This window comes from Macrobrachium nipponense, chromosome 7, assembly GCF_015104395.2.
Source record: "Macrobrachium nipponense isolate FS-2020 chromosome 7, ASM1510439v2, whole genome shotgun sequence".
In the NCBI taxonomy this organism is placed as follows: Eukaryota; Metazoa; Arthropoda; class Malacostraca; order Decapoda; family Palaemonidae; genus Macrobrachium; species Macrobrachium nipponense.
The window spans coordinates 103,849,871-103,876,523 of record NC_061109.1 but is presented as its reverse complement, the minus strand read 5'-3'; the positions used below and the strand labels follow the sequence as shown (position 1 = coordinate 103,876,523).

At 44.6% G+C, this 26,653-nt stretch overlaps 1 long non-coding RNA gene across 1 annotated transcript in view; it reads left to right on the top strand.

The window, feature by feature from the left end:
- Nucleotides 1–23,955, top strand: part of LOC135217116 (uncharacterized) — a 68,590-nt gene extending 44,635 nt beyond the window's left edge. The window contains exons 2-3 of the long non-coding RNA XR_010315053.1: nucleotides 3,020–3,175; nucleotides 23,845–23,955. This is a non-coding gene — a long non-coding RNA (uncharacterized LOC135217116). The remainder of the gene's footprint in view (nucleotides 1–3,019; nucleotides 3,176–23,844) is intronic.
- The last annotated feature ends 2,698 nt before the right edge of the window (nucleotides 23,956–26,653 follow it).

The following is a 26,653-nucleotide window of genomic DNA, read 5'->3' as shown; positions in this document are numbered from 1 at the left end:
ACTTTCTTGGGACCCATGACTATACTGTACGTAATTAAGTTATGTAGTACAGTACGTATACTAATTAGGTTCTCACACAACACAATAAAGTAGCACAACGAAATCACTAACGAATTTATGTTACTAAACGAAATTGTTGGACCGAACGAATGCCTCGTGCGTACGATAAAGATGTTGGTACGAAGATGCCGAGATAGGTACGCCACCATGTACGTATAAGATGCATGATGGGAGGGATGCTGTCCAATAGGAGAGAAGGATCTCATGGCGGTGACTAGCATCAGGAACCAATGGGAGAGCAGGAGGATGGTGGCAAGTCTACTAGTACTAAGATGGCAGCGCGCGGCGCGAGTTTTAAAATTGTTATCTGGGCGAATCTCAGACTTTCAGAAACCTTTCGTATCTTGAAAACTTTTCGTATGTAGAGCCGTTAAATTTTTCGCATTGGCTTTCGTATCTCGAGTTTTTTGTAAGTTGAGCCTTTCGTATCTCGAGGTACCACTGTACGAAGATTTTTTTGGCTCTACATACAAAAATAGTTCAAGTTAAGAAAGGTTGTTCCTGTAAAGTCCCGAAATTTGCCCGGACCACCAAGAACAATTTTAAAACTCGCCTGCTGCCAACTGAGTAAACTCACCACCATCCTCCTGCTCTCCCATTGGTTCGTGATGCTAGTCACCCCGTAAGATCCTGCTCTCCTATTGGTCAGCATCTACCTCTTGTGCTCTATGTATTCTGTTGGTAAAAAGGATGCTGTAAATTGAAAAACTTATTCATGCAATACATTTAATTAAAAGAAATTAGGTAAAGATAGAATAAAGACTAGAAATGAATGGTTATTACAGGCGGTCCCCGGGTTACGACGGGGGGTTCCGTTCTTGAGACGCGTCGTAAGCCGGAACATTGTCAAAAACCCTAAGAAAACCTTACTTTTAATGCTTTGGGTGCATTGAAAACTATGTAAACTGCATTCTTATGGCATTTTTCATCAAAAAAAACCTTCAAATATTGATTATTTTGCATTATTGGTGTCATATTTCATCTCCCAGATAAGCGTTGTAGGTGTCGTAACCCCGGAACATGCGTCGTAACCCTGGAACATGTGTCGTAACCCTGGAAATAACGTCTATTGACAAGCGTCGTAACCTCGGAATGTCGTAAGCCGACACCGTCGTAACCCGGGGACTGCCTGTATACTGTTTAGTAGTTTCAGTAGTTGAAGGAGATAATGAAAATTTTATTTCTGTACGTACTGTGTGCTAGGTGAAATTGGTTGTTTGGCGATCATTCGGTATTCGTAAGTGCTGAACGTCAACAGAAGTTTGGAAGCTTTTTTTTTGTTTTTTGTTTGATTGTTTATTATAGTTAATGGTTACTTAATAATTATTTTAAATGAGTACATATGTAATACATTTAATAAAAAAAAATTGTGTATAAGATATCATAAAATATAAAATAAATCACTGCTATCATCGAAGCCAACAAATACGTATATTCTAGAATTCTTCTGTTTTAATATTACGTATATGTTTCATTTTAGCTGTCAGTAACTCGGTATCTCCATTAGGTAAAGATAGAATAAAGAATAGAAATGAATGGTTGTTATACTGTTTGGTAGTTTCATTAGTTGAAGAGAGAGAATGAAAATTTATGGCTTACTGTGTGCTAGGAAAAGTGACTGCTTGGCGATCGTTCGGTACTCGTAAGTGCTGAATGTAAACAAAAGGTGGGAGGGTTTTTTTGTGTGTGTGTATGTATGTATTATAGTTAATGATTAATTAATAATTATTTGAAATGAGTACGTACATACTGATTATTTATACATTTTATTGGCATATTCTAAGCTTTTAGCTTCTTAGGTTTAGATGTCAGAATCATAGACTAGGCTACAGTAGCAACTGCTAACATAGGCTAGGCTTATTGCTAAGGGACATATGCTAAAGTCCTGATATATGCAGTAAAAATGGGGTTGAACATTACTCAAGTATGTACAGTATTTTGCCTTTTTGGAGTCATATTTCTTCTGTCGGATCGGCGTCGTAACCCTAGAACGTGTTGTAAGGTGGAAATATAACTTACTGGGGTGTTTTTGTAGGGCTTGGAATGGATTAGGCATTTTACATGTAAAATGCGGTTCAAGATACGAAAAGCTCATGATACGAAGGCCGCCTCGGAATGGATTAATTTTGTATGTCGAAGTACCACTGTACTTCAAAATTGTGATATTGCAAAGACGGCTGATGTCAAGAAATGTAATTAGTCTGAGTGTAAAAAATTGATTGTAGTTCAAGAATTAAATGTTTATCAGTAAAAGTTTGTATAGTATGATGCCTACAGTGATAGCAAATATTTATTTAAAATCCTTATTTTGTATGAAGCCTCTTGGGTATCTTAGAAAATTTTGGGGTTGTAAGAATTGAGAAGAACCACTAGCAATTCTGAAATTATTTTTATATGTATGAAATGAAGTTTTGGAAGGAGATTCATATGGAAATCTGTAAAAAAAAAAAAAAATAAATAAATGTACTAGTGCCATCACTGCAGAATTCTGATAGAATTGAAGCATGTAACATGGCTTATTACAAACTAGACAATAGTTCATGTGATGATGTGCTGGAAGTGGAATCATGTTACTCCAATCCTCTTATTAACATGGTTTAGAGTGCAGAGACCAGGTTAGTAGCCTAAGTCATAATCTGCATTGTTCAGAAGTTAGGGTGACTTAACCCAAGTACGTATGTGTGTAGGTGTTTAAACAGTTAGATTTCCATACTAAATTTCTTTTAAGTTTTACAGAGTATACTTAGATTGAAATTTACACTGTACTAGTACCATATACATAAACTATTTACAGTTTTGCAAAAATCTTTGGAATATCACTCCTTTAATAGAAGTCAGTCTAATTTTAACTACAGGAGTTCTTTACTAAGACCGCTTATTATTTATCACCATCTTTACTGGTTGTATGTTTTGTTTGTAATGTACTATACCTTTAGTGGTTAAATTTATTTATTGACAGAATACAGAATGACCGAATACTACTACGATGCATCTTACGAAATTCAGTGCCCTGCCTGTAAGGGAACAAAATATCGAAATCCTCAGATGAAGCTCATGGTCAATGTTTGTGGACACCCATTATGTGATTCTTGTGTGCGGATGTATTTTTTAAAAGGTAAGTGTATTTGAATTAGATGGAGGTAGAGTATCACTTTGCATGATTTTCTTTTTGGAAGTCAGGGATGTTTAACAAGAATTTAGCTAAATATAAAGGATTAAGCAAACCTTCCTGCACTGTAATTGCTATATGAGGCGCTTAGCATTAGAAGGGCCTCTCGCCACAACTTTGAAAAAAATGTCTTTTCATACAATCAACTTACCTGTCAGATATATACATAGCTAAGACTCCGTCGTCCCCGACAGAAATTCAAATTTCGCGCCACTCGCTACAGGTAGGTCAGGTGATCTACCGGCCTGCCCTGGGTGGCAGGACTAGGAACCATCCCCGTTTTCTATCATTTTTTCTCTGTCGCCGGTGGTATCAACATTGTTGTTATTACCTCCTGACTCGGATTCTTTTTTCAACATTTGATCAACGTTTTTCGACTTTTTGGTGACGTATTTGGATCGTGTTTTGGCATTCGCTACTGTGGACTGTTTTTGGAATAACTCTTTTGGATTTTTCTCAGTATGTCTGATTCTAATGTGAGTGTGAGAATGTGTGTGAATGTAGGCTGCAGGGTGAGGATACCGAAAGCTTCGGTTGATCCTCACACTGTATGCCGTAAATGTAGGGGGGTGCAGTGTTTGCTATTAACACTTGTAAGGAATGCGAGAGTTTGAATGCAGAAGAATGGAAGACTTTGACTTCTTATTTGAAGAAGTTAGAGAGGGATAGAGTTAGAAGACTGAAAGGTGTGAATTCAAGGCCTATTGAGCCTTTCAATGATAATTCTAACCCTACTACTGTAGATTCTCCCTATAAATCTCATTCTCAGAGTGTCTTTTCGGATTCGGCATCGGAAATCGCCAATCTGAAAGCGACGATTCGAGACATGAAGTCCAAGATGGCGGACTCGAAAGGTAAGGCTAGTGATAGTGAAAATTTTAGTGAAGTGAGCCCTATCAGTGTTGTGGAGGGGGCGTTTGATCGTCCCTGCGGCGCTCCCAGGCCTAGACCTCTTCCAAGCTCACATGCCCAGAGGAGAAGGAAAGTCGAAAGCCTTAAGGAGGTCGTGGGGAATCCCCAACGGTCAGACGTCCCTTCAGCTAGCTTTGCTTCATGGCAGCCAGCTCAAGGGCGCTATAGAAAAAGCGTCCTTCGCGAGTGGTTTCTCTCCGTCCTCTCCCTCTCCTCACCTAAACGAGGGTGGAAGGAGTCGAACTTATCGAGACCGCTGAAGCGTATATGAAGCAAGACATTGATTCTAGCCGGAGCGCTTCTCGATGAACGCCCCGTCTGCTATTAAGAAGGCGAAGGTGGCGTCAACGTCACCTGACGCTTATGAGGAAGTACCCCATCATGCTTCTTCCCCGAGTGATGACGAAAGGCGTCAGGCACTAGACGTAGGAGAAGCGTCAAGGAAGATCATTATGGCGGTGCAGGAACAACTGTCATCTCTTGTGGGAGTTTTAGCGCCCCGTCGGAAGGACGTGACGCTTCCTATTAAGAAGTCTCGTCCTCTCGCACCTGCTCGGAAGACGTCTTTTAGAAGTGAAGCGTCAAATCAAGAGGATCTTAGACGTGACGCTCCGTCCAAGATTGTGACGCCGAGTAGGAAGCCCTTAGAAAAGCGAAGCGTCTTCCAGACGAGAAGCGTCATCTAAACGTCAACAAGAGACGTCATACATGACGCTCGGTAGAGCGGGAAGCGTCATACATGACGTCTTCTAAAGCGCAGAGAGAAGCCGCAGGTTGTGACGCCTTCCAAGTCGATCAGAACGGGAAAAAGGAAAGACTTTCATTCCCTTAGCCCCTCTCCGATCAGGAGTTTGTCTCCCCCAGAAGAGGAAAGTTCTGAAAGGAGAAATTATCACGAGTTCGAACGAAACTCGGATGATGACGATCATGGAAGAGAGGGCTTGTCCAACTATAAGGTGTTGACTACCCTGCTTCTGGAGGAATACGGAGACGAGTTGACTCCGGCTGCTCCTCCTTCTCCGCGCTCGCTCTTTCGAGTGCGAAGGCGAAGAAGACTTCGTCTTTCTGAAGATGAAGCCCACCATCTCGATGAAGCGGGCTTTACACGCCTTAGACGCCTGGATGAAGTCGAAGAAAGACTTAACCAGGACAGTATTTTGCATGCCTCCAGCAAGGTTAGCTGGGAAAAGAGGCATATGGTACAAGACGGGGGAGGATATGGGTATCGCTCTCCCTTCTTACTACTACGAGGCAGACTTTTCGACGTTAGTTGACGCTTCAAGGCGTCCTAGTCTTAATTCTGCTCGCATTACTTGGAGTATTTCGGAACTGGATCATCTCCTCAAGGGACTTTTCCATGTATTGGAAGTCTTCAACTTCTTAGATTGGTCCCTTGGGGTGATGTCCAAGAAAGCTCACGATTCGCAGGGAATCGAACCTGAAAGCCCTGTTATGCATTTTGTCGTGCATCGACAAAGCAGTACAGGAAGGATCTTTGGAAGTCTCTGCATTATTTGGAGCAGGTCTTTTGAAGGAAAGGACAGTGTATGGCGCCTTCTTAACAAAAGGCAGTCTCGCATGCGCAGAGGGCAGCTCTACTATATGCACCTCTTTCGGACTATTTGTTCCCTTCTAAGTTAGTGAAGGACGTAGCTCACTCTTTAACTGAGAAGGCGGGACACAGGATCTTCTGACGCAGTCAGCTAGGAAGAAGAAACCTGCTTTAGTGTCGGACAAGAAAGAACCTAGCACTTCTAGGCAGCCCTTTCGAGGTGGTCCGATCTCCAGACCTCCCGCAAGAAGGAAGGCTCCAGAGAGAAGAGGTAGGTCCGCCTTTCGTCCCTTTAAAAGGGCAAATGAAACTTTCTCCTCCAAACACCAGTAGGTGCCAGGCTCCTGGAATTCGTGAAGCCTGGACACTGATAGACGCAGACGCGTCTTCACTAAATATCATAAGGAAGGGATATCGTATCCCTTTCCTGAATACTCCGCCCTAACGTCAATACCAAGGGAACTATCAGCCAAGTACAAGGATCCTGTGCTGAGGGATACTCTTCGATCGAGGTGGAACAAATGTGGGACAGAGTGCAGTAGAACTAGTACTGGATCAAAACTCCCTGGGGTTTTACAATCGCCTTTTTTCCTTTTTCTAGTGGCGAAAGCCTCGGGAGGCTGGAGACCAGTACTAGACGTCAGCGCTCTGAACAAATTTGTTCAGAAGGAGAAGTTCTCCATGGAGACTTCTGCTTCAGTCCTAGCGTCATTACGACAAGGAGATTGGATGGTGTCTCTAGATCTCCAAGACGCCTACTTTCACGTCCCGATCCACCCTTCATCGAAGAAGTACCTCCGTTTCATGACGGGGGGGAAGGATCTTTCAGTTCAGAGCCTTGTGTTTCGGCCTGTCCACAGCTCCTCAGGTCTTCACAAGCCTGATGAGGAATGTGGCGAGATTTCTTCATCTCAAAGGAGTGAATGTCTCTATGTACCTAGACGACTGGCTCATCAGGGCCAGATCGGAGAGACAGTGTTTGGAGGACCTAAAGTTAACTCTGGATTTGACCAAGGCGTTGGGATTGCTTGTGAACCTCGAGAAGTCTCAGATGACCCCAGACAAGACCTAGTCTATCTGGGGATTCGGATGGATTCTCGGGGTTTTCGAGTTTTTCCTTCGCAAGAGAGAACCGCAAAAAGGTTTGAGGATAATCTCTCTCTTCTTAGAGAAGCAGCAAACTCAGCGAGGGAATGGTTGAGCCTTCTGGGGACGCTTTCCTCGCTGGAACAATTCTTCCCTCTCGGAAGACTTCATATCCGTCCACTTCAATTCTTCCTCAAGAAGTCTTGGAAGCTGGAAAAACGGACAACTGTCGGACGTTTTTCCCATTCCAGTGGAGGTAAAGGCACACCTACAGTGGTGGTTGCTGCCTCTGGAAGAGAACAAAGGTATCTCTAAGATCACAGAACCCAGACCTAGTGTTTGTTCTCCGACGCGTCGGAGACGGGTTGGGGAGCGACATTAGGCTCGGAGGAAAAAGTGTCAGGCACCTGGGAACCAGCACAGGTGTCCTGGCACATAAATTGCAAAGAGCTCTTCGCCGTACACCTGGCTTTGAAGAGCCTAGAACCTCTGGTGAGAGACAAGGTAGTACAAGTAAACGTGGACAACACCACCGCACTTGCCTACATTCGGAAACAGGAGGGACACACTCCTCGTTCCTTTACGAACTCACGAGGGACCTATTACTTTGGACGCTCACAGGAACATCTCCCTGCTGACAAGGTTCGTACAGGGAGTAAGGAATGTGAGGGCGGACAGGCTCAGCAGGAGGAACCAGGTCCTTCATACAGAATGGACTCTGCACGAGGAAGTGTGTCGCGATCTCTGGTCTCTGTGGGGAACTCCTCATGTGGATCTATTCGCAACATACATTTCAAAAAGGCTCCCAGTGTTTTGCTCGGTCGTGGAAGACCCAAGAGCAATTATGGTAGACGCCTTCCTGCTAAACTGGTCTCGAGTGGACGTGTACGCTTTTCCCCCCATTCAAAATCCTGGGGTTAGTATTGAAAAAGTTTGTGGCGTCAAAAGAGACGAGGATGACTTTAATAGCCCCCTTTTGGCCGGCCCAGGAATGGTTCCGGAGGTGGTAGAGTGGATCGTAGACTTTCCAAGATCCCTACCAGGAAGGACGGATCTTCTCAAACAACCACACTTCAAGAGGTACCATTCAAAAACCTCCCCGCTCTCGCTCTGACGCCTTTCGACTATCGAAAGACTTGTCAGAGCGAGAGGCTTTTCTCGCGAAGTGGCAAGCGCGATCGCGAGAGCTCGCAGAACCTCCACTTCGAAAGTATACCAGTCGAAGTGGGAGGTCTTTTAGAAGGTGGTGTAGAGCCAAGAAGTTGTCCTCCTCCTCTACCTCTATAGCGGAAATTGCTGATTTCTTGCTATTCCTGAGAGTAAAATCGCATCTAGCCGTATCCACAATAAAGGGATACAGGAGTATGCTCTCGGCTGTATTCAGGAACAGAGGTTTAGATCTGGCAAATAACAAAGATCTCCACGATCTCATAAGATCTTTTGAGACGTCAAAGTTAAGGAAAAACTAAGGAACCAGTACCTCCGAACTGGAACTTGGACGTAGTCCTCAAATATCTGTCTTCGGATAGATTCGAGCCTCCGCATCAGGCATCATTTAGAGACGTAACTAGAAAATGCCTATTTCTTTTATCGTTAGCGACGGCAAAAAGAATTAGTGAGTTACAAGCTCTGCAGGATAAAGTAGGATTCAAGGGAGACTCGGCGATTTTGCTCGTTTAAGACTCTGTTTTAGCGAAAAACGAGAATCCCACGGATCCCTGGCCTAGGTCATTCGAAATCAAAGGAATGTCTAGTCTCGTAGGCAGAGAAGCAGAGAGGTCTCTATGCCCTGTTAGAGCTCTGAAGTTCTATCTTCAGAGGAAGCGTCAGTTGGGAGGCTCTAGACAAGGTCTTTGGTGTGCGCGGTAAAAGACCCCACAAGACTGATGTCAAAGAACGCTCTAGCGTTCTTTGTAAGAAACGTCATTACGGACGCTCACAAGGTCTGTCCGGACGAACAATTACAACTTCTGAGGGTAAAAGCTCATGAAGTACGAGCGGGTTGCGACGTCTCTCTCGTTTTATAAGAATATGTCGCTTAAAAAACATTTTAGATACGACATATTGGAGATGCAACTCGGTATTTGCATCTCATTACTTGAAAGACGTGCGTGTGACGTATGAGAAGTGCTTTTCTCTAGTCCTATCGTATCGGCAGATACGATTCTGGTACGGGAGCCGACACCAATCCTTAAAATGTATATACTGTTCTTCTGTTTGGATATGGTCGAGAATCTCTTCGAACAATGGAGGATTCAGGCTCGCACGGGCGGCCGTCTATGTTGTTCATAAGAGAATTCTCGTCATATCCAATTAGTTGAGTAAAATTTTTTTTTTTTTTTTTTAAATTATGTATGTGTGCGTAGTGGTTTTTGAGTTACGGTTGTTGTGACGAGTTCGGGGATAACTCGTAACAATCCTTAGTTCTAACACATGGTTAGGATCAGGTGGTCGGGATTGGTTGTGTGCTCCTTCATAAGGTCTATTGTCATATAAGTGGATCAGCACCCATTGACAAAGTCCTTTTAGGCTCTGCTGAGTAAGTGGGTAAGACCCCATCGGCAGACCCACAAGAACTCTTGGCCATAGATCACATATCTCGCTAAAGTTTCTTGAGGTGATGCAGACTACTGGGCAAACACCCACCAAGTCTACCACCTATCAGGTAGGAACCAAGGTTTTTATTTATACCTACAACATATGTTGTTTACCTGTCTATTCCATATAGTAGCTGTCTCTTACCCTCCACCGAAGGGTGCCAATCAGCTATGTATATATCTGACAGGTAAGTTGATTGTATGAAAATGATATTGTTATGTTACAATAAAGTTTCATACATACTTACCTGGCAGATATATACAATTAAAGGCCCACCCAGCCTCCCCGCAGGAGACAGGTGGAAGAGAGAAAATATGATAGAAAACGGGGATGGTTCCTAGTCCTGCCACCCAGGGCAGGCCGGTAGATCACCTGACCTACCTGTAGCGAGTGGCGCGAAATTTGAATTTCTGTCGGGGACGACGGAGTCTTAGCTATGTATATATCTGCCAGGTAAGTATGTATGAAACTTTATTGTAACATAACAATATCATTTTTTCGCCTGATCAGCTTCCTGACATATCTAACTTTCATATGGGAAGGTGCAAGAGGCCATTTCTATAAAAACATATGGTAAATAATCCTTTATTATGAGTATCATTTTCAACCTTCTGGCCAGTAGTTGCAATCGAGTGGAAGTTTGTTAAGCAAAACGGCCTCTCACCTCTCAGCTCCTGGGAACGCCAAGTTGGTACCGAACGCCCATAGTTTCAGCCTTCTGTGTGAATTGTAAACGAATCCTGTGATTTCTGCCACTATTTTTACTTATTATTTTGTGAATTTGCAGCTTCCGTGACATTGACATTTTTTTGCATTAATTATGTAAGGATGTGCTAGTGATTCTGTAGGTAAAAGGTAAGTGACCAATGATCGTGTCCCAGTAGGGGGTTAGTTCCGTCAGTGGACCTCATGTGGTGCACTGTAAGCATTACTTAAGGTTCCTTGCAGCGTCCCTTCGGCCCCTAGCTGCAACCACTTTCGTTCCTTTTACTGTATCTCCTTTCATATACTCTTTCTTCATCTTACTTTCCACCTTCTCCTAACACCTGATTCGTAGTGCAACTGTGAAGTTTTCCTCCTGTTACACATTTCAAACCTTTTACTGTCAATTTCCAGTTCAGCGCTGAATGACCTCATAGATCCCAGTGCTTGGCCTTTGGCCTAAATTTTATATTTAACTCAACTCGGCCAATGATTGTGTGAAAAGGGGAAAATTAGTGTCATCTCACCACTCAGCTCCTGGGAATGCTGGGTTGATACCGAACGCCCCAAGTTTCATCCTTCCACGGGGATTATAAACAAACCTCATGATTGCAGCCACTATTTTTTCTTATTATTTTGTTAATTTGTTGCTTCAGTGATATTTTTGTGCATTCATTATGTTAGGAAATGCTAGTGATTCTGTAGGTAATAGCCAAGTGGCCAATGATCCCGTGAAAAGGCGGAAAGAACTACAGTTTAGAAAATGAATAACTGAATGACCTCATAGATCCCAGTGCTTGGCCTTTGGCCTAAATTTTATATTTAACTCGACTCGACCAATGATTGTGTGGAAAGGGGAAAATTAGTGTCGTCTCACCACTCAGCTCCTGGGAACGCTGGGTTGGTACCGAATGCCTTAAGTTTGATCCTTCCACGGGGATTATTAACAAATCTCATGATTGCAGCCACTATTTTTTTTTTTTTGTGCATTCATTATGTCAGGAAATGCTAGTGATTCTGTAATTAATAGCCAATTGGCCAATGATCCCATGAAAAGACGGAAAGGACTACAGTTTAGAAAATGAATAACTGTTGATGAATGAGGAATATGATATGAAATTGCTATCAGCCACAAGTTACTGTCAAAGTGAGTGTAGTCCTTTTCCTTTCCATTGCAATTGAATTTTCCTTTGTTTATTTTCTGCTTTGTATCAGGGTTTGTACTTTATTTTGTTTATTGAAATTAGGGCAAAATGTGTTTGAATACTTTGTGTTATTACTAAAAGAGTTATACATAATAAAAAGACCACCAAATACTACAATAACATCAGTAGCAACAATAACAATAATATAAAAGCAATAATTATGAAAAATAATTATTATAATAATGCTAATAATAACAGTGATAATACTGTGATAGTAATATTAATGAGAGAGAGAGAACTGGTATAAAAATTGCTCATATTTTCGTTCGTATGTTTATAAATAGCGTATTGTTTGCAATGAAAACTTAATAATTATAAGTAATAAGCATTAAACGCAATATTTAAAGAGTATAAGTGATCAAAAGTTTTAGAAAAACTGGAAAGACCATCCATCTACGACAACACGTCAGTTGACCACCTGGGCGAGAGTTGTGTTAACCTCTCTTGGCCTTTACCCGGTTCATTGCCCGTTTCGCTTGTGTTTAGTGTGCGTGTGTGTGTTTGGCTGGTATTATGGCTTCTTCTGCTCCTTCTCGGCCTCATCAACATGTGCGCCCCGGAATTCCAGGTTTTCTGTTTTCTTATTTTTTGGCTTCGGCAGCGACTGACCCCCACATCACGTGCAGTAGGTGCCGTTCTAATTTTTGTACTATAACAAATCCTTGCACGGAATGCCAGGCATGACCTAAGAGCAGTAGAAGCCGTTTTATAGCAAGAGAGAACATCGAAGGGTTCCGACTCTTCCTTCATGGGAAGGTTTTTCACCGCTTCCCGATGCTTCGTCTCCTGCAGTATTGAACCCCCATAGTAGCGTTGTTCCGGTGTCTCCTTCCTTTTCTTCCATTGATTCATCACAGGAAGTATCGAGAGGCCACCAGGATGATGTTTGTATCGTCATCTCTTCTTCTTCAGGATTATTTGATTCCCAGGGAGGGGGAGGCTTTTTTTTTCATCACTTTTCTTCCAGAGTCGGAGGCGTCCAAGATGGCGGCGATTGGAAGACGCTCAGGCTAGTGGGTACCCCGTCCTTGGAGGGGTTGCTTGCGCACTTTTTGGTGGCTCGCTACTCCCCCCCCCCCCCCCCCCCCCCCCCCCCCCCCCCCCCCCTTCTCAGGCTGGCCAGGCCATCCTCCCTCCTCCTGGCTTCGTCTTTGTGGGTAGCCGAGGTCAGCCATCTTGTATTGCTCCGCCAGTGACTGTTGCCACTTCTTCGAGTCGGAGGGAAGCTGTGGCATCAGCCCCATTGATGACGTCACAGGATCTGTCGTTGTGTATTCCTCCACCAGTGGCGTCTGATTCCCCCTTCACACCGAGGGGAAGCCGTAACTTCATCACCACTTGTGACATCACTCCCATCGATGATGTCACTCCCAGTCATCATCTGAGCGCTGCCTCTTTCAGTCCTGATGTCATCTCTGCCGCCCAGTTCGCTACATCTCCCTTCCATGTCATCGGAGCCTTCTCTTGCAGATCAGTCTGAGGTTATATGCCAGGCAGTGCTTAAGAGGTTGGACTCTGTTTTGGATGTTAAGTTGGTTGCCTTGTCGGTTAGGAGGATTGGAAGGAAACGCATTGCTTCGTCCCCACCTCCAGCAAAGAGATCGCTAAAGGAACCAGTACTGTCTTCCTCTCCCTCTTCCCCCTCTATGCCACGTCAGCGTATCAAGCGTTTAAAGGCTAAGGACTTTGCTCTTTCTTCGTGTGTAATCTGCAGCGGCTGCTTCGTCTTCTGCATCGAATTGCGGGCGCATTGCAACCTCCCCCGTCCATGCACATCTCAAGTGTGTTGCAGCCTCCCCCGTCCATGAACATCGCGAGCGTGTTGTAACCTCCCCTGTCCGTGCACATGATGCAAGTGCTCCTTCTTCTCCAAGGCCTGTTCATTGCCGTAAGAATCTCAAGGCACCTGTCAATTAGGCCGAAGGTGGTGAGCGCAAAGTTGCTGCAGCAGGAGTGTTTGCCTGCCCCTCTCACTGATGCTTCTAAGACAGTGGTTCCCAACCTTTTCTGGTTTGGGGCACCCTTAGCAAGCCTTTCAAAAGTTCCTGGCACCTTAATAAGGAAATATATACGTATTTAAAATCTCCGTAGTACAAATAGACCACAGTGTACCATGATGTATACTTAGTATGAAACTTGTGATTGATGCTTGGAACACAAACTCTTGATATCAGGTCTTATTGTTGATAATGTCACCCACATATCATCCTCAAGTGAAAGAAGCCTATTTTTATGTTTCAATTTTATTGTAGCCGTGGGAGAAAATGTCTGTTTGCACAGATACGATGTGGAGAAGGGCAAAAGTAGAGAAATAGCATTTTTAGCCAAATTAGGATATTCCCCCAATGTTCCATGCCAAAAAGCTGCCAGTGTCACGTCACTCTTTTCAAATTTGACTTTCAATGTTGAATCAGCAGACACATCAAGAAATTTGTCACGTTCTATTGCCGTGAAGTCCAGCTCTTCAGCCATGTCAGCCAGTTCAAAGAGTGATACAATCCAATCGAGTTTCTCTGTAGAAAGCGATGGAAAATACTTATCAGCTGTTTCTCTCAGCTGTTCCAAGTGATTAAGAATCAGATTTTTACAGTTCCAAGACCATTATAACCTGGTTGTTGAAGAAGGGAAGTGTGACACATCGTCTTTCTGAACAGCCGACTTCCATGATTTCAGCTTTCTCTGGAAACCTTTCGTCTTGATAACTGACGTTACAATTCTCTCAAGTCTCCCCTGCATTGAGAGATTTAGTTCATTCAACTTCATGAAAATGTCTGCCAAATATAACAGCTTCAAACACCAAGTATATTTTTCAAGCAGCTTTATGAATATATCATGTCTCTCCTTTCGGAAAAAGGCTTTTGATTCTTCTTTGAGTTCAAAAAAGCGGTTCAGTACACGATCTCATGATAACCACCTTATGTCAGTATGCAAAATCAGCCACACCCATTTCTTGACATCTTTTGAAAAACTTTTCTTTCAGTGGCCTGGATTTGATGAAATTAACCATCTTGACAGCCTAGTTTAAAACCTCAGTCAACTCTTCTCCACACGTCTTGGCTACTAACGCCTCTCTGTGTTGGATGCAGCGAGTTATAATTATAGATGGATTTTCTTTCAATTCTCGGGTGATGAAGCCTTTGTATTTCCCTGTCATCGTCGGTGCACCATCAGTACATATGCCACAACAATAATTCCATGAAAGACCATGTTCAGTGAGGTATGAATTTGCAGATGCAAAGATATCCTCTCCAGTGGCTATAGTCTGTAATTCTTTGCAAAACATAAACAGTTCCACAAGATCCTTGTCAATGAATTTGCTAAACCCATGCATTTGGCAATTTTTAGCTATGTTTTTTATTTTATCTGCTTCCCAACTTCTTCATTAATATCTGTTGACATTTCAGATATCCTACGGCTGATTGTGCTATTGGAAAGAGATACTTTCGAAAACTGTTCCTGAGCTTCTTTGCCAAGCATTGTTTCTGCAATTATGTTGCATGTAGGGCCAGTGATTTCTTCACCAGTTGTATGAGGCTTCATTTTCTTTGTTATCAGTTCTGTCACTCTGAAGGAAGCTTCAAGAGCAGTGTCAGCTACTGAAACCTTCTGGACCCTTTTAGTAGCCACCTTACTTTGCCCTTCTAATAATTTTGGCAGCACCCTCAAAAGATCTCACAGCACCCCTTGGTGCCGGGGTACACCGTTTGTCAACCACTGTTCTAAGAGTTCGATTCTCAAGAATTCTCCTTCGATCTCGAGTGTTCAGTATTCCTCTCCAACTCATGTTCGTACGTCTGCCATGCCTGTGACCATTCACGGACATGTTAATGAATCATCTGTTGGAGGAGAATGTAGTGATGTTCCTAGCGTTATAGTGGGTTCATCTTGGGAGCCGACGCATGGACCCAACCCAGACAGGTTAGTTGGTGTTTCGGGCTGTTTGGCTGCTGATCCTACCGCTGATTTTAATGAAGAAGGTTCCTTAGAGGAGCCTACACATCCTTCTCGTCGTCGTTCTCCATTGCCGGAGCAGGAGGGAGACACGCAAGAGTTATTGTCTTCCTTTTCGGAAGTTGTTGATCTCATTCGTGGGTTCAACAATTTGGAAAAAGGTAGGTCTCAGGGGCGGTCGTCTTCACTCCTTGCTTGGAAGCCTTGGTGGGAGCTACGCAGGATCCCAAATCATCTCTCCAGCTTCCCTTGTCGTGGCACGTCCAGTCGGTCTCGCATAAGGTTAACGCCTCTATTTTGGACCGGGACGGTTTGCTTCCCTCTAGGGGCTCTGTCAAGTTAATACTCCCACCTCTCACGGGGAATAAGAAATAATGTGCTACGAACTCTACCTGTTTTGATGTCGCGCCATCTTAACCCAGACATCATTTGCCTGAAGCCAGGATTTTCTTTGTAGCAGGTGAGGTCAGTGGCTCCGTCCTTGTCTCCGCAGGATGCCTCAGCATTGGAATCTACGGCAGCCTCCATGTTGCACACGGTTTCTGGGCTGGACTTCTCGTCTGTGGTCATTGCCAGGATAGCTTCTGACAGACTGGTGCGCCAGGCCGTGTCTAAGTCGGAGTTTCGTCCTCGGAAATGTCCGGCTCCTCCTCCTCCCCGTCCAGCAGTAGTCGAAGATCGTCGCCTAGGGCGTTGAGGAATTCGAGTTCGGCAGGGCCTTCCCGTTCGACTCGGCCTAGGTCAGAAGATCAATGTCCCTTTCGCTCTCGTTCCTTTAGGCCAAGAAGGGGCCCAATGGGCAGAGGTAAAGGGGGCCATCAGTAGGTTTAGGCACCTCTCCCTCTCCTGTGCTACGGAGGGGGTTGCCTAGCGGGTCATTGAGCCAAGTGGCAGAGTTAAGGGGTGGAGAAGTGGGTGGTAGATGTCCTTCGGGTGGGGTACCTACTGCCATTCGATTTCTCTCCTCCTCTGTCTGACAAACCGCAGCTCAGGAAGGCATATCCTCCAGATTCTTTGAAGTTCTTGGCTCTTCGGAGGAGGTGCAGAAGATGCTGGACAAGGATGCGATAGAGGAAGTGGTGCGTCCGTCTCCAGGGTATTACAGTCGCATCTTCTTGGTGCTCAAGGCATCGGGAGGATGGAGACCTGTGATTGACTTATCCACCTTGACATATTATAAATACAGCATAATGAGTTAAAATACTGTTCATGGCAATTCTAGACATCCCCTTCAAATTCTTGGCGAGGTTAGACTTTTTTTATTATAATTATGTCTTGATATTACAGTACTACTCTCTTGTTTGTTACCCAATCTGAATCTGAAAAAAAATTTCATTTTAGACATCCAAGAAACCTTTGGTTACCGTGAGTTTGTTTGATCAGTCACCATCAACCCTCACAGGCACAAACAGGAAAGCCTCAGTCACATGCTTGCTTTCATTCATTCACCATTTGAAACCTCTAGCATATCTACTGGGTTATCTACTAAAAACAGGCAGTCATTCATTTGGGTGCAGTCCCATCTTCCAATAACCTTACCACACTTACTGATTTCATACATTCAACTTACCTGTCAGATATATACATAGCTATCGACTCCGTCGTCCCCGACAGAAATTCAAATTTCGCGGCACTCGCTACAGGTAGGTCAGGTGATCTACCGCCCTGCTCTGGTGGCAGGACTAGGAACCATTCCTGTTTCTAATCAGATTCTCTCTGTCGCCGGTGGTATCACTTGTTGTTACTTCCTCTGACTGGAATTCTTTTTCACAACGCTTTTGATCATCTTTCGACTGATTTTTGGTGACGTACTTGGATCGTTGTTTGGCATTCGCTATCGTGGACTGTTTTTTGGACTTGGCTTTGGATTTTCGTGAATATGTCTTACTCTAGTGTTAGTTTCAGAGTGTGTGTGAATGAGGGCTGTAAGGTGAGGATTCCGAAAGCTTCGGTAGATCCTCACACTGCATGCAGTGGTTGTAGAATGGTTGAATGCTCGATTGAGAATACGTGTAACAAGTGTGAGAAACTGAGTGCGCAAGAATGGAAGAATCTAACTTCTTACTTGAAGAAGTTAGAGAAAGATAGAGAGAGGAAGGCGGCTTACAAAAAGCCGAAAAAAAATGTCTAGATCTCGTGAACTTCTATCTAGTTCTGTAGCTTCTTCTTCTGATAATTATGCCCATTCTATTTCAGCCCGTTCACAAGTTGTTAACCCCTCTGATTCTGCCTCAGAAATGGCGGAACTCAGAGCTTCCCTTCAGAAAATGCAGGAAAAAATGGCAGCATTGGAAGGTAAGAGAAGTGAATGTGGTTTCTCAAGTGATTTTAGTGTCCCCAGTGTGGTGGAGGGGGCGTCTGGTCGTCTCTGCGACGCTTCCAGGTCTAGACCTCTTCCAAGCTCCCTGGCCCAGAGGAGAAGGAAAGTCGAAAGCCTTACGGAGGTGGTGGAGAATCCCCAACGATCAGGCGTCCCTTCAGCAGAATCTATTACATCTCAGACTGCCAGGGACAGCTACAGGAAAAGCGTCCTAAGAGAGTGCTTTTCGTCATCTAGTTCGCCTTCTCCGAGAAGAGGATGGAAGGAGTCAAAGCTTTCCCGTCCGCTGAAGAGGAATTGGAAAGAACCTGAGCTCAATTCTAGCCCCGAGCGCTTCTCTGAAGAAGATGCGCCTTCGGTAATAAAGAAGGCTAGAAAGGAGTTAGATCCTTGGACTGTAAGAGATCCTCGAGCGCCTTCCAGATCTCCCTCTCCTGATTCGAATGAGTCCTCGACCAGAAAAATTTTGATGAATATGCAGGAGCAATTAGCGTCTTTGGTAGGAGTACTTGCTAAAGAGCCTACTCGTAAGAAGGATGATAGGCTTCCGATTAAGAGATCCAAATACTGATCTCCTGTCAGGCGCAACGAGCCTTCCGGGGGAGGTGTCGCACAGGTGACCATCTCTGGGGGGAGCGGAGCGTTAGACAGGAGAGAAGTGGAAAAGGAAGTAACTCCTGCCAAGCGTCTGGCGCCAGCTAGGAGCCAGGCGCCAAGTAGGCGCAAAGAGCCTGAGTTTCCTGTAGATCGTTCAAGGACTAGAACTTCAACCAAGCACCAAGATCCAACTGGAGAAGAGGAAGCTCCTGATAGGAGTAGAGCGCCTGCTAAGCGCAATATACTTGCCAAACGAAATGCGCCTACCATGTTCGATACTCCTGCCAAATCCAGGAGTATTCGGAGCTAGATGCGCCTTCCAAAGGCCAGGAGTATTCGGAAAGAGATACGCCTGCCAGGCGCCAGGAGTATTCTGATCTCGATACTCCTCCCAGGCGCCAGGAGTATTCTGAACTTAATACTCCTACCAGGCGCCAGGAGTATTTGGAGCGCGATGCGCCTACCAGACGCCAGGAGTATTCAAAGCGTGTTGCGCCTGCCAGGCGCCAGGAGTGTTCCAAGCACGATACTCCTCCCAGGCGCCAGGAGTATTCTGAGCGCCTGATATCCGACAGGAGTCTTCCAGGCGTAAAACTATTATTCATGACTCTCCTAATGATAGACGCAGAGAGAGAGTTACTCTTAGTCCCTCTCCTATTAGAAGTGCTTCTTCTTCGGAAAGGAAGAGATCAAGGGAGGAGACAGATGAGAGAAGGGAGCCTTCTCCTTCCGAGCCTATTAATTTAGAAGACGTCTCGGAGGACGAAATCACTAACAAAGAAGGACTTTCAAATTATAAAGTTCTTTCTTCTCTTCTCTTAGAAGAGTATGGAGATGCCTTGACTCCAGCCGCTCCTCCTTCTCCGCGCGCTCTCTTTTCAAGCACGAAAGCGCACAAGTCTTCATCCTTCCTAAAAATGAAGCCGGCCATATCCATGAAGAGGGCCTTACAATCTCTTGACTCCTGGATCAAGACAAAAAAGGAGTTAGGAAGGACAGTCTTTTGCATGCCTCCTGCTAAAGTCCAACGTAACGGTAGAAGAGGCATATGGTACGAAACGGGAGAGGAATATGGGGGATTGTCTCTGCCCGTTTCAGCTGAGTCAGACTTCTCGAGTCTCGTAGACTCCTCGAGGAGACACGCCTTAAATTCGGCTAAAGCAACATGGGGTCTTTCGGAAATGGACCATCTCCTCAAGGGACTTTTCCACACTTTAGAAGTATTTAACTTCCTGGATTGGTCCCTTGGGGTTCTTGCTAAGAAGTCCCATGAAAAGGAACAACTAAATCCAGAAACCTTACATAGCATCCTTACATGCATTGATAAGGCTGTTCAAGATGGATCGGCGAAAGTATGCTCCCTCTTTGGTGCGGGAATACTAAAGAAGAGGGCGGTTCACAGTGCTTTTCTCACTAAGGCCGTCTCTCCTTCGCAGAGATCCGCTTTATTGTTTGCGCTTCTCTCAGAACATTTATTTCCTTCTCAGTTGGTGAGAGACATTGCTCATTCACTTACTGAGAAGGCCACTCAAGATCTTCTCAGGCAATCCTCAAGGAAGAATAGACCTGTGGCCAGTGAGGAAAAGAAAGCCACTCGGCCAGCTCAGCAACGGCAGCCCTTTCGAGGAGGCCCTCAGGCTAGATCCATCGCCAGAAGGAAGACAACGGAGAAAAGGGAAAGATCTTCCTTCCGTCCCTTTAAGAAGGGAAAATGAGAAATCTTTCCTCCAGACACCTGTAGGAGCCAGGTTACAGTTCTTTGCGGGAGCATGGGAAGACATAGGATCCGATCCTTGGTCGATGTCGATAATCAGGAAGGGTTATTATATCCCATTCAAGGACAGGCCCCCCTTGACAACATCACCGAGGGAACTGTCCGCCAGATACAGGGACCCTGTTCTGATGGATACTCTTTGTCAAATGGTGGAACAGATGTGGGACAAAAGAGCAATAGAACTGGTACTGGATCACAGCTCCCTGGGGTTTTACAATCGCTTGTTTCTCGTAGCGAAAGCCTCGGGGGGATGGAGACCAGTACTGGATGTAAGTGCGCTGAACAAATTTGTAGAGCAACAGAAGTTCAGCATGGAAACGTCTGCTTCAGTCCCTGCAGCACTCCGTCAAGGAGATTGGATGGCGTCCCTAGATCTTCAAGACGCATATTTCCACGTCCCGATTCACCATTCGTCGAGGAAGTACCTTCGTTTCATGTTCGAGGGAAGGATCTATCAGTTCAGGGCCCTTTGTTTCGGCCTATCTACGGCTCCCCAAGTCTTTACAGACTTGTTGAAAAATGTGTCAAGACACCTACACATGAAAGGGATAAACGTCTCCCTATACCTGGACAACTGGCTCATCAGGGCCAGGTCTCGAAAGCAGTGTTTGGAGGATCTGTCAACAATCCTGGAATTGACGAAAGAATTAGGATTGATCGTGAACCTCGAGAAATCTCAGATGGTCCCCAGCCAGAACGTAGTCTATCTGGGGATTCAGATGGATTCTCGGGGTTTTCGAGTATTTCCTTCTCAAGAGAGAATAAGGAAAGGCTGTACCACAGTATTGAACTTCTTAGAGAAAGAGCGCACTTCAGCGAGGGAATGGTTGAGCCTTCTGGGGATCCTTTCCTCACTCGAACAGTTCTTTCCTCTAGGAAGACTACATCTCCGTCCGCTTCAGTTCTTCCTGAAAAGGAGTTGGAGTTGGAAGACAGGACAGCTCTCGAACACGTTTCCAATCTCAGCGGAAATAAAAGATCAATTAAGGTGGGTGGTTGACCCCCCTTAGAAGAGAACAAAGGAGTATCCTTGGAAGTACGGAACCCAAACCTGACATTTGTTTTCTCAGAACGCGTCGGAGACAGGTTTGGGGTTGGCGACCTTAGGATCCAAAGAAGTGGTCAGGCACCTGGTCGGAGAACAGGTGTCATGGCACATAAATTGCAAGGAGCTATTAGCAATTCACCTGGCGCTAAAGAGCTTCGAGCACAATAGTCAGAGACAAAGTGGTACAGATAAACTCCGACAATACTACCGCTCTGGCTTATGTCAAAAAAACAAGGAGGAACTCACTCTCTTGCCCTATACGAACTAGCAAGAGATCTGCTGATTTGGGCGAATCAAAAGGAATGTAGTTCTCCTAACAAGATTTCTCCAAGGGGAGAGAGGAACGTGAGAGCGGACAGACTGAGCAGGAGGTTCCAGGTCCTTCCTACAGAATGGACCCTCCACTCGGAAGTCTGTCAGAGCCTTTGGTATCTTTGGGGGAAACCTCAAGTAGATCTATTCGCCACGTTTCTCTCCAAAAGGATAGACACATTTTGCGCCCTAGTAGAAGATCCCAGGGCTTATGCAATAGACGCCCTTCTCCTGGACTGGTCAGGGCTAGATGTGTACGCTTTTCCCCCATTCAAGATACTGGGGGAAGTAGTCAGAAAGTTCGTGGCCTCGAAAGGAACCAAGATGACTCTGATAGCCCCATATTGGCCATCCCGAATTTGGTTCACGGAGGTAATGGAGTGGACAGTGGACTTCCCCAGATCTCTTCCAAACAGGATAGATCTGCTCAAACAACCCCACTTCGAGAGGTACCATCAAAATCTACCCTCTCTTTGCCTCTGACTGCTTTTCGACTATCGAAAGACTTGTCAGAGCGAGAGGGTTTTCTCGCAAGGCGGCAAGCGCAATTGCCAGAGCCCGCAGATCATCTACTAGGCGAGTGTACCAATCGAAGTGGGGAAGTTTTCAGTAAACTGCGGTGCAGGTCGAAGAAGCTGTCCTCTTTCAATACCTCGGTGTGACCGAAATTGTGGATTTCCTTCTTTTCCTGAGGGAAAAGTCGCATCTCTCTGTACCGACTATTAAGGGGTACAGAAGTATGCTTTCAGCAGTCTTCTGAAACAGGGGATTAGATTTGACGAATGATAAAGATTTGCACGATCTCATTCGTTCCTTTGAAACATCGAAGTCAGCAGAACCTAGGGTTCCAAGCTGGAACTTGGATGTGGTCCTGAAATTTCTGTCCTCCGAGAAGTTCGAACCACCGCATATGGCTTCATTTCGGGATATCACTAGAAAGTGTTTATTTCTGCTATCTCTTGCTACGGCAAAAAGGGTCAGCGAGTTGCACGCCCTTGAGTCACGAGTTGGCTTCAAAGGAGACTGCGATTTGTTCATTCCAGACTCTCTTTCTTGCCAAAAATGAGAACCCTTCGAATCCCTGGCCCAGGAGCTTCGAGGTAAAAGGACTTACTAGTCTAGTGGGCAGAGAAACAGAAAGATCCCTTTGTCCAGTTAGAGCACTGAAATTCTATCTGGACAGAAAGAAGCGGTTGGGGGGTTCACAACACGGTCTATGGTGCTCAGTAAAGGACCCCAAGAGACCAATGTCTAAAAATGCTTTGGCCCTTCTTTGTTTAGGAAGTGTCATTACGAGGCTCATAAGAACTGCCCAGATGACTCTTTTAATCTATTAAGAGTAAGAGCTCATGAAGTATGGGCAATCGCGACGTCTATTGCGTTCCAAAGGAATATGTCACTTAAAAACATTTTGGATGCAACTTATTGGAGATGCAACTCAGTATTTGCATCTCATTACTTAAAAGATGTGCGAGTTACGTATGAGAAATGTTATTCTCTAGGTCCGTTTGTGTCAGCACAGACGGTTCTCGGTAAAGGAGAGAGCACCGTTCCTTAAATATGTGTACGTAACCCTCTTGTCGGATGTGTTCTTGTATTTCCTGTGCATGGAAGTGTCAGATGTCGCACAGGCGGCCTTCACTTCTCTTCACTAGGAGATCGAGTGACAACAGACTTTTAGAGGGGTACAAAATTTTTTTTTTAACTTTTGTATGTGTGATTATCGAGTTTTTGGTTGTTTGCTAAGAGTCGGGGATGACTCTTGGCAATCTTAGAACTAACACGGGTTAGGATCGGGTGATCGGGATCGGTTGTGTGCTCCTTAAAGAAGGCGTGTTGTCATATAAGCGGATTAGCACCCATCGACAAATGCCAGTTAGGCTCTGCCGAGTAAGTGGATGAGACCCCATCGACAGACCCACAAGAACTCTTGGCCGCAGATCACTATCTCGCTAAGGCTCTTGAGGTGAAGCAGACTCCTGGGCAGTAGCCACGAAGTCTTCCACCTAATAAGGTAGGAACCAAGGTCTATAAATACCTACAACATATGTTGTTTACCTGTCTAGTCAGTAGTTAACTGTCTCTTGCCCTCCACCAAAGGGTGTCAATCAGCTATGTATATATCTGACAGGTAAGTTGAATGTATGAAAATGATATTGTTATGATACAATGGCAGATATATACGATTGAAGACCCACCCAGCAGGAGACAGGTGGAAGAGAGAATCTGATTAGAAAACGGGAATGGTTCCTAGTCCTGCCACCCAGAGCAGGGCGGTAGATCACCTGACCTACCTGTAGCGAGTGCCGCGAAATTTGAATTTCTGTCGGGGACGACGGAGTCGATAGCTATGCATATATCTGCCAGGTAAGTATGTATGAAACTTTATTGTATCATAACAATATCATATTTCTCTGGTAAATACAAAATACTTGTACTATGTATTAATTTTGTTGAACTCAGGCTAGTTCATTAAGTAACAAAATCTGCTCAGTTGAGGGCCCTTAAGTTGAGATGCTGATATTAAAATTTTTTTATATTTCTTAAATGTATTTCAGAATCTGCTCAGTGTCCAGAGTGTGGAATTGTTTTAAAGCGATCCAAGTTTCGTGTTCAGGTCTTTGAAGATCCTTTGGTAGAAAAGGAAATAGACATTCGGCGAAAGGTAAGTGTCACTATATTGATTTGCAAATATGGAATACTTATTTGATTTTAGTTCAAACTGAAAAACATGTATGAAAAATAATTTTAATCAGGTTTCGTGTTGTGGATAGTGTTTCTATGTACATACTAGTTTTATCTGACTTAATAGGACAGGAGTTTGGTATCCCCCTTCCTGGAACGTATGTATTTCATTAGTTACAATATTTGCCCCTCTTATTTTTTTTTTTTTATCAGAAGTAGTATATTGTGATACGGGTAAATAAACTTTTACTTACTTTTTACCAAGGATTTGTACAAACCATGATTAATATATATTTGTGAAACTATAAGGTTCATAGACATTGTACTTTGCAGAAATATACACTAAAACCTTCATATTATGAACCTTGGTATAGCCTGGTTCACTACATATTGACCTAGCTGAGATAGTTCACCGCTGATTTGCTTTTACCATTCTAATCGTTTGGGTTGTTTCAGTTCACAGCTGATTTGCTTTTACCATTCTAATCATGTGGGTTGTTTCCATCGTGCCACTTTTTCTCTTATTAATAAATGAATCTTGAATCAAGTTTTTCGCTGGTTTTTAATAATGCATACCTGCTCATATATATGAGAATTAATTCTTTGATTTTTGGGTCCTATAATGGGGGATCCTTTTCAAAATTATGCAACAGGGCAAATTCTTGGACTACTTGTGCACATAAACATTTCATATCTGTACTTTGATAAAGATTTTTCAAGTGTACATACCTAATTATAATTTAATATTTTGTTCATGAAACTTACCTGTCAGATATATATATAGCTGTATTCTCCGAAGTCCGACAGAATTTCAAAACTCCCGGCACACACAGTGGGCGGCCAGGTGGTTAGTACCCATTCCCGCCGCTGGGAGGCGGATATCAGGAATCATTCCCATTTTCTATTCAGATTTTTCTCTGTCGCGGTAGTGAAAACACCTGTTTCCATTACCTCCGCCTAGGATTTTGAAACTTCATTAGCCGCTTAAGTATCCTACTTATTTTTTTTGAATGATTGACTTGGATTTGTGGCTAGGCATACGCTATCATAAATTAATTAAAATTTTTTCATTGCATATGATGTCTGAATCTAGTTAGCCTAGTTTCAGACTTTGTTGTCTGCAACGGGTAAGGGGAGGTTACCGAAACCTTCGGTAGACACTCGCTTAGTATACATGACGTTTACATGTTTTCTTGAGAGATCAATGTAATTAGTGTAATGTTGACTGATTCCGAAAGAGACGTTTATGATTCGTATGTACGCAAATTAGAGCGTGATAGAATCAGGAGGTCTTCCTCCACAGTAACAGAAGTTAGGATAATGAACCTACTAACCTCCAGTAGACTTTATTTTGCCTAACCCTGTGGTATGGCTTACGGGCCTAGAGGAAGTTCTGTGGAGAAGTAATGCCCTTTCTATTATGGTGGATTACATCAAGTAAGCTTGAAAAAAGTGCTCGCTCTCCAATCAGTGTTGTGAGTGTAGTGATGTTGATTTTGCCCCTAGTGTGGTGGGGGGGGAAGGGGGCGTCAGATCGGTCCTATAACGCCTCTAGGTCTAAACCTCTGTCGGACTCCCAGGACCAGGGAGGGGGCGGAAGTTGAAAACCGAAGGAGGGTTACGGGAACCCCCCCCCCACCGATCTGGCGTCCCTTCGGCAGGATAAGGCTGCCAAAGATCGTGCACGTGCACGAATCATGAAAGATTGCTTCTCGTCCTCCGAGGCGTCCTCCCCGCAAGGTTGGAGCTCTCGAAAGGACTCGCGCCCTCTAAAAAAGAAGCTTCAGAGAAGACGGATGCTTCACGTCCTCTCTCTCGTCAGGAGGAGCGTCAGAGTACTGATCTGGCGTCCCTTCGGCTTGACTTAATATCGATAAGCGTGACAAAGACGCAAAATGGTCGCACAGGCGGCTGTCGTCTTGGTCAAGAGATTAAAAATGTCCTTAAGGCAGGACCCTCACAAAGGACGCCTTTCGAGACATTCAACGCTCTATCGAGAGGAAGGAACGTCTTTACTCTTGTAGCAAGGATTGTTTTCTTGCTTTCCAAGACGCTCCACCTTCACAATTTGCCTCATCGAAGGCCAGGAAGGCCCCTGGCTTCGTTAAGATGGCCACTTCGCTCTCTGCGAAGAGAGCGTTTAAGAGAGTCCAGGATTGGATGGATTCAAGGAAGGTTAAAGGGAAGACTTCGTTTGCACTTCCTCCATCTAGACTGAAAGGGAGAGCTGGGATCTGGTACGAAACAGGAGAAGAAGCAGGATTGAAAGCACCGTCTTCTTCTCAAGGAGATTTCGCCAATTTGGTGGACGCTCCAAGGAGGTCTTATTTGTCATCGGCTAAGTTTCCTCCTCCCCCCTCATGGCGCTATGATACGTTATGTGACGTTCGCTTTACTACGAAACGGGATATTGTTCAAGCTCATAAGCTTGACGTCCGGCAAGCTGATTTGCATAGTCAAACAGCTCGCCAAGACGCATCTTACTCGTCCCTAAGGAGCTCTGTCAGCGGACAGAGATGACACTGGACAGACTATCCTAGTTTTTCGACAGGAGAAGGGCAAAGAATTCCTCATACCCAAGAACACACAGGCGTCCTTTTAAATGCCCTTCTGCAGTGGCGATGAGCGTGACAAAGACGCAAATGGTCGCACCGCCAGGCCGTCGTTTTTGTCAAGAGTGGC